This window comes from Strongylocentrotus purpuratus, unplaced genomic scaffold (genome assembly GCF_000002235.5).
Source record: "Strongylocentrotus purpuratus isolate Spur 01 unplaced genomic scaffold, Spur_5.0 spur5_scaffold_10, whole genome shotgun sequence".
NCBI classification, from domain to species: Eukaryota; Metazoa; Echinodermata; class Echinoidea; order Camarodonta; family Strongylocentrotidae; genus Strongylocentrotus; species Strongylocentrotus purpuratus.
In genome coordinates, this window is record NW_022145595.1 from 13,788,736 (window position 1) to 13,797,677 (window position 8,942).

Genomic DNA, 8,942 nt, shown 5'->3' on the forward strand with positions numbered 1-8,942 from the left:
TTTAGAGTCTTGTTTTGATATTTGTTTATCCCCCCTTTTTTTTGTCCAAACATCATGTCCTTCGGGGACACATATCGTATGAGCCCCCCCCTCCCCCGATCTGACAGTGGGGTTTGCCGAAATAAATATATTTGGAGAAAGTTCTCAAAATATCTTTTACAACACGCTTGACATTTCATCGGTAATGTTGGAGTATTACTTATAGCAAATGGTGAAAAAGGAGTCCAACTTGTGACAATTCGGATGTATATGTACATTACATATTTCATTTATTCAAAACAGGAAATATGATATTTCTTTCTTGTTTCCCTTCGTCGAAAATATACAATACAATATAATTGAACACACTTCTTTCGTTAGATCATCACTACACTCTAGAGTTTAATGTCAGGTCGTCTATTCAGAGCCAGAAGGGCGTCAATGCCGTGTTTAAGCACAGTAGGTCAATGGTTTAAGTATGGGATATGACGCCCTTCTGGCTCCAAACAGACGAGGCCATCACACTACAGAAATACAAGAGTAAAATCAATGTACTGTAATTCAAATCCTTTTCCAGAACCTTTCGAAACTGACTGGACAGCAAATTCTAAAACTCAATACTGTCATGTATCCATGGCAATACAGAAACAAATAAATAGACACAACACCCATCTTGACATACTAACCAACCATCGCCACCATTTTGCATTATCGATATTATTTCTGACAATCAAATTCTGATAAGGAACCCATTAAGTATTAATGCTCCCAGGTGGTGATTATTCCCATAGTTGTAATAATAATAACAATAAACAAAATCAGATAATATTGTTGTTCATACGGGGTTAGCCACATTTTGGTATGGTAAAGACTGAGGGGAAACAACTGAGAATACAAGGGTTGCAATATTTCGACACACTACATTTCGCTGTCCATGTTCTATCATATCACATACCCTACTCTACAGTGATATTCTACCCAGTAGGGAGAGCGGAAAAGGCAGATGACATTTCGTTTTCCATAATTATGCTTTTCAATGCTACACCATATAACTGTAAAATGGCATGGGACACCGAATAGACGGGCTGAACTGTGCTGTTCACAGAGAAAAAAATGTAACATTGTTCTTCTATTCTACCACTATATATATCACACAGTACGGGACAGCAAATGAGTTTCAAACCAGATCTAATTATCATTACAAACTTTATCGGAGGATTATATAATCACAATAATCATAATAATCATAATCAAAATAAGACATGCCTAGAATCGCCTTTTTAAATATCTGAAGCACAATTATCATCCGGCAATGTTGTCTTTCTCGTTAGTATACTTTAATGGAAGCAACTTACCACATCGTCTCGTGGTGCTAGTTTGGCTACTAACACTGCATGATTTCCCTATTAACAAACACGGTTCTTAGTTTGGTATTTTACTTTATGAAATAATAGCCCATGGGGAGTGTTTCACAAAGATCCTAAGTCGAACTTAACTCTTAGTTGGACTTAAACATTATGGAGAGCCATTTGTAGCCTTAAAATAAAATATAGTCAAAAGCAAAAATTCAATTATTTTAGACATTTCATAAATTCCGCATCATGACCAATTAATTTCTTTTATAATAAAAAATATGAATGATTTGAATCAACATTTTATGCCTTTTAAAGTAACTTTTGCACAATATTTTCAAAGAGGCTAACGGCTTTCCATAATTTTGAAGTCGAACTTAATCATAAGTAAAAATTAGGATCGTTTCTAAACACATCCCTGTTCTTCAATCACAAAGTTACTGTATCAAATGTTTTACCAAGACGATTAGCTTTTCAGAAATGTAGATTGCAATGTACGTGTACCGCACAAACGTGTATGAACACTCCAAGCCATTTGAAATATAATTTTGTTTTTACCTCAACAATACCATACATATCTTGCGTATTCTATTTCATAATCAAACAACGTGTAAAACAATGATTTAGGGACACGAGTACAAGGGTAAAGGAGATTATAAATGGACCACTACATATGAAACTGATGACTGATAGTAATGGTCGTTAATAAGAGATATCTTTTCGACCATAAATAATAACATTGTGATTTTAACGTGTCCTTGATACCTTTAGGCTTTAATAACAGTAGTTTTTAATCCGTTTTATCAAGCGTTGACAATTAAAATGCGTCACCGCGCATGCTCTCAAAGGAACAAATCCCTTCGCGCCTTCAACGTCGAATGATTCTGGTTTATTGGCAATCGCGGAGAGAATGCTAACTCATCTTCCTGTCAAGGCCCCGCAGCTATCAACGGGGGATAGGACTAAAGTCAGAGTAATGTCTTCCGATAAATTGGTTACGTGGAGTCAAGGCAATGTTATGGATTTTGGTCGATTGACGTTCCATGATGATGATTTGATTTAGGATTCATTTTGAGAAGTTTTCTGGCAAAATGCGATGAGAGGGTGAATGATCCGGTAAAATATGTTTTAGCTATTAACAGTGATTTAACATGGATTTGACCGAGTTTCACTGACAAGGTTGCCAAAATTTACAAACAAACATCGACAAAAGACAAACAAAGAAAACAGAACAATAATATCGCAGAAAAAACAAGGAAACAACACAACACTACACAAGGTTGCGAAAACAAACATACAAATACGTGAATATTATAGGTTTGCTACCTTAATCATTATCCGTATTGTGAGTTTGAAATATATGAAATAGGCTCGAGTACACTATTCAATCTGATGCTGCTACAACTTCACAAGTAACGCAATTGGCATGTGTGGCACTTCTGTTGCGCCGCTAAGCCGATACCCTTATCAATAACTGCTGGGTTAGATTTATCTTCTCAAACCGCCAAGTAATACGATTTAAGCCCTTCCGAAAATAAGCATTTCGATATTAAATCCTTAGCTAAATTTTTATTTGTCGTTTGTTTTCATATTCATGAAATTCTTACCAAACCAAGAATTAAGCAGATTCATTTGGAAATAAGCCCTTGACGTGGTATCAAATCCGCATGGACCACATGTTACTATGTTTTATTTATTGTCTTTAACGCGTTGAGCTGAGAATTAGATGTGGTACAAAATGTAATTTCAGACTCCGTCATAGTTATATCATCATCATGGAATAAAATCAAAACCGTGAGGAAAACAATAAAGAAAAGTAATTGTTATCATAAAAGAAACGACGTCGACGACGACAATAACGCAACAAAAAGAAAGAAAGAAAGGAAATCACTGTTTTGTCATAATTCTGTGGTCGTAGTTTTGTCATGAAAGAATAGGAGAAATCTCGATGAACGAGATTGTGGCAGACCGCGAGAAGGAGAGATGGTAAGCAAATGAAAAACAGAGGGAGCAGAGTAGAAAACAAATAAGTATTAAATGTACAATTAGGTTTTTTGTATGGGGGAGGGAGAGATATATAGATAGATAGATAAATAGATAAAGAGAGAGAAAGAGAGAGAGAGAGAGAGAGAGAGAGAGAGAGAGAGATTGACTTACATGCAGTGTACCTTTAACAACGAATATGAAAACAAGAAAGAAAACGATAGAAAGAGAGAGATAGATATTAAAGAGAGACTGACTCAAAGGCAGAGTAACGTACACACTGAATAGAATAAAGAAAAAGAGAACGAGAGAAAGAGAGAGAAAACAGATCGAATAGGATGAAAATTGAGAGAGCAGATATCGTGAAATGTGGATGACAAGTTTGTCCATTTTTACTCAGCGAAGATCTGGTAAAATGATGAAGATAACACACAGAAAAACCATGAGAACGAATTAGAAAACGGTAAGAAGCATTCATGTTCATGTAGAACAGGTAGATAGACAGAGATTGCGATAAAAGACAAAGAAAGTGGAAGGGGGATGGTATGAACATTTAGGTCGGGTGTACATCTCTTTTCATTTCTGATACCAAGTCATTAAGAGTCCTCCAGGGTCCTCGTCTTCTTGTGACGCAACTAGGGAGTCAAAGATCGATACACCGGCTCTGGTAGTCGGTTGACCACGGCCCCCCGCGGGCGATAGTTTTAACGGATTGGAAGAAAAAACAAGACAAATAATTGACACCAGGGTTTGCAATTAAGAGGTAGATGACTCTCTCTGGAACAATCCTAGTAAAGTTATACTAATCTTCTAGAGTCCAGACAGATCGTCCACTTTGCCATCGAGATACTAGTCAAGATTATGTCCGTTTATATATATATATACAGGGCGTATCATAATAAAGGATATTGAAGTTTAATGACGATTTATATGAAAACTACTGATTTCATAATCAAGCATTTTATGTCTGTTGTAAAGGACAGAATGTCCTCTTTTTAATGACACCCCGATCATACTACTACTGTCACAGTTGACTGAATAACAAAGCATTGCTGTCCACCATGTGAAAGGTGCACTGTGCCAAGTTTGATAACATTTCCTTCTTAGACACATAATCCACTCATTGTTCAGCATTTCAATATGTCTGGGCTGACACAAGCACTAATCTTTAGAATTTATCTGTGAATGCTAACTTGTCACAGTGCACCTTTCACATGGTGGACAGCAATGCTTTGTTATTCAGTCAACTGTGACAGTAGAAGTATGATTGGGGTGTCATTAAAAAGAGGACATTCTGTCCTTTACGACAGACATAAGTGCTTGATTATGAAATCAGTAGTTTTCATATAAATCGTCATTAAACTTCAATATCCTTTATTATGATACACCCTGTATATATTTGTATTCTTCAGTGATCTATACACCCGTCGGTAAGAATGAAAAGCAAGTACTATCTTCGTTATAGCGTTGAGGGTGAGTCAGCTGATTGGGGGTGCGACACGGAAACAGTCCAGGCTGTGGACTACCGAGGTTTAGGCCCTTGGAATTTACCAAGTAAGGTTCGATTCTATGTCTCGTACAGCCAAAGATAATAGAGACTTTTAGATTTGAACGTCGACATAGTGGACTGCTACGTGTGACGTCCTTTTAAGGCATGCAGTGCCTTAAAAGGACGTGTCTTAAAAGGACGTCACACGTAGCAGTCCACTATGTCGACGTGCAAATCTAAAAGTCCATATTGTCTCAAGGCATAAACCTACTCTGGTCAGGGACTCTGGTAACCGTTGATGTGGGGACTTCCCCGTAAAGACAGTTGTCTAGTAAGTCGGTTGTCTAGCATGTAGCGCGATTTGTCATGTGGTTGTGGTGTCGGTTGATGGGTGGACGAATACTGTGAAAGTGTGAGTAATTTCCATAGGCCTTCGGAGAAGGTCGTGTTTTATGGTCAGGGTTGGTTGATATTTTGTTGATAGGTTGTCGGAAGACCAGTCATGCCAGTTGGCATTGCGTACGTCGTAACAGAAATTCCAGGTCAAGACAAAGACTAGTACTATCGTACCCTAATTAAATAAGTTTTTAAGTATAGGCCATGGATTATTGTTTTGTCCCACCAGTTCATGTAACTGTTGGAAAGTCATAGGGTCAGTTAAGTGGTGTAGTGGTGGTTATTTTACCTGATTTCTAAGAAAGCATAAATGCTAGTTAGTAAAAGCAACCAGAGGACCGACGGCTTTAGGTCCTCTCCGAGGGATCTGGTAATGAGGATTAATGCCTGACCAAAGTGCATTAGCGCATCGACGTGGTTTCGAACCTGAGTCGCCGGATTACAAGACCACTGCTCTACCACTGCTCTACTAACTGATCTATCGCGCCTCCTCGAAATTGTACTCTTGATATCATCGCACACGGGCTACACTGATGCCTTCACAGGTACAACCCCACGATTCCGCCCTTCTGTTTATAATCGAATTCTTGAAACGCCACTGTCACGATGAAAGTATAGTGGTTATTCAAATTTTTGACAAGAACTTGTCTAACCGCCTACCATGCTTCTCCTTTTCGCTGAACCCTTAACGGTTAAGATCTTTCACTTGCGACACTTGATACGCGTGAATTTTCTGACCAAACACCCACTCACCGGCAGCGGTTTTAACAGCAGCGACTGGCCGATCGGTGGCGCCACTTAAAATCTCCATTTTTACACGTGGTTATGTAGCCTGATGTGGCGTACCACGAAAACTGTTTATCACGGGGTGGGCCGGATTGCTATACAGACCTGTGAGGGGTGGGGGTAGCATTATTGTTATACCTGGGTTGTTGAATCGAGTGCTTTGTTTGGAAACAAATAATATATTTTTAATAATTTAAACGGTAGTGCTAGGGGTGTTTCGGTTTTAGCATACACTGCGTTCTCTATTCGGTTATGCGATTGTGCGAATGTTGGCGGCTAAAGTGATATCAAGTTGGTTCTATGTCGTCATGACCCTCATTTACTCTTTGGTTTCAGTATATTTCGTTCGGTCATGTTGGTCTTGTCGTCTTTTACTGTATATTTATTCAAAATAATTTCGAGGGGTAAATATACAAGTTTTATAGGGATTTAATGGATATAAAACAAATTACCACGTTTAATTCCTTTAGGCAGTTAGAGTTCGCAGTCATAATTATAGAAAGTAGAATCCACAGTCTAGTACATCCTATGTTTAGTTGGTTTTTCCAAGTCCCGTATGCGTCATGTTAAAAGCACATGCCGTCGGTTGTCCGGTCATAGTTACTCTTCTGAAAGAAAACAAAATATGGAAACAAAAAATGCGAAGTCCGGTTACAGTATCGTAAGTCAAAGTAATAACAAATTGAAAATAAAGTACACTGGACTTTAAAAGACATAGTGTGTATGATGCAATTATTTGTTAGAAGTCAGTGATTGAAAGAGAAAAAAAAATGAAGCCAATACAGAATTCTGTACTTTTAACTGTTTTATGTTTGGCATGTCCCGACAAAACATGGACTTCCGCACGTCCATTATACCACCCAATTCAGTACATGGACGCGGCAGCTTTTGCACATTTCTATTTTGCGGGCGGGGGGGGGGGGGCATTTTATATGACTAGGGCGAATTTAGGCCGTGGAATTGGTTAGCTTATTATTTTTTCTGGCAGGTGCCAACAAAATGTGAGACGCAAATGTTGTAACACGCATATTTATTCAAGACGGGAAAGGACTGTGGTCAATTTGCAGAATGCAGTTTCGCGTTTTTTTTCATTCTTCTCAGTGAAAACGGAAAGAGAAGGGTGAATTCAGTGAGGTTTGGAATTCTAGCCGACTATATGACAAGGATTTCGATCATCCAGACAACCTTAAGGCGACTGAATGTTACACTATACTTGCTAAAATCCACGTCAGAGTTTGACATTCGACAGGTTGAGAGGAACATAACATTCATAATTTGATATATCAGTGGTGTAATATGTGCTGAAAAATATTATCTTCCATCGGGTTTGTAATCGATCCGAAGCCAATATCAAGGCCACTATTAAAAATTAAAAAAATAAAGATCTTGAGACCGAATTCGACTGCACGGCTTGTATCGGTTTAATTATAATTGAAGGAAGAAAATTATGATTCACAAATAAAAGGTAATACGAAAGGGAGTAGGGAAACATTTGCTTGTTCTACTAAAAAAACAAAAATATAGGCAATACATTTTATAAGGTCGCATAGAACAAAACAACGGACGAACATGTTATTTGTTATGAAAATACGTTCTTGAATGAAGACAATCATAAAATATGCTTTGAAAGTAACATCATAGACAACATATCTTTTGAAATTAACCTCTCCGTTTGTCTGCGAACATGTATTTTAGGCGATATGAAATAAAATAGAATATGATTTTAAGAAAAATAATTTCATCAAACATAAATGAATAAAACATAAAAATCTATATGGATATAGTATAGATAAATGTTCTCTGAAAGGTACATGCACAGTAATTGACCAAGGTAAAAAAAAAATCCCACGCTCCATCAGTAACTTTCTTCTTGTTTACCATAGGACAAATGGTGTCAATGACTAAGGGGTCCTATCATAAAGATTACCACGTTCAGCACATTTGCTGTTCGTTTACTTTATCCCCTCACATGAGAAACATGATTTCCAACCTTCACATTCTTACGACATTGTTTATAATTTCTGTTGACGACTTGTTTATTTCATAAAACTCATTACAAGGACTATATTTTCTCAGATTAGTGGATCAACAAAATATATTGACTTGTCGCAGTCGATGAAAAGTTGATCTTATAACAGCTTTTCCTTTATCCGCGAGTTTGAATACCTAATACCCCGGGGACAGATATACCTAGGAATTGTTGTGATTTGCGTAAATCCGATTTTGGTTGCCATAGTTTCCGCTCACTTTTTCTTCTACAGGGTAGATTCAATTACGGGGACGCGATAATTCCTCTCGCGGTTATTTAAATGTTCGTTATATAAATTTCCCCATATCTTGTATTGTTGAATAACAATAAGCAATCCCTATTGTTTTGAAATAGCCAAACTAGAATTTCCTCTCAAGATACGTTATATTTCAAAACCAGTAGCATCCTTAATTTTGTAAATTATTTTGACAATTGGGCAGAATCAAGCAGATCCTTCGATTTTGAAGTGAAACATAACGTTTGATTTCAATCAACTATCCTCAAAATAATCTCCCTTTTCCTGATAACTGTGGTACAGTGTCGAGCGTACCTTACAAAGTAAATGATAACGTTTCAAATTTCGATAGTTTTCTTGTAGAGCTCTTAACATTCTTAATATTAATTACTTCTGCCTCAAGTTTACCTGCATTCATTCGTATTTTCTGCCGCTTTTTAGATCTAATTTTATCCAGGGTTTGTCCACTCTTCAATTTCAAAAGTAAACGATGATTTGTACTTGAACCCTTACAGCATACACCTTACCATACGATAGCTAAGCACGAAAAATAGATACTAGTGTCGGCATGAACATTAATGCAAAGTTGGGGTAAAATAAGTCCGGAGGCAATTAATCAGCTACAAATGAAGTGTCGTTTTGCACTGCAGGGTTTAGGAAATTTGAGATTGCCGGGATATCCTACAATCAGAA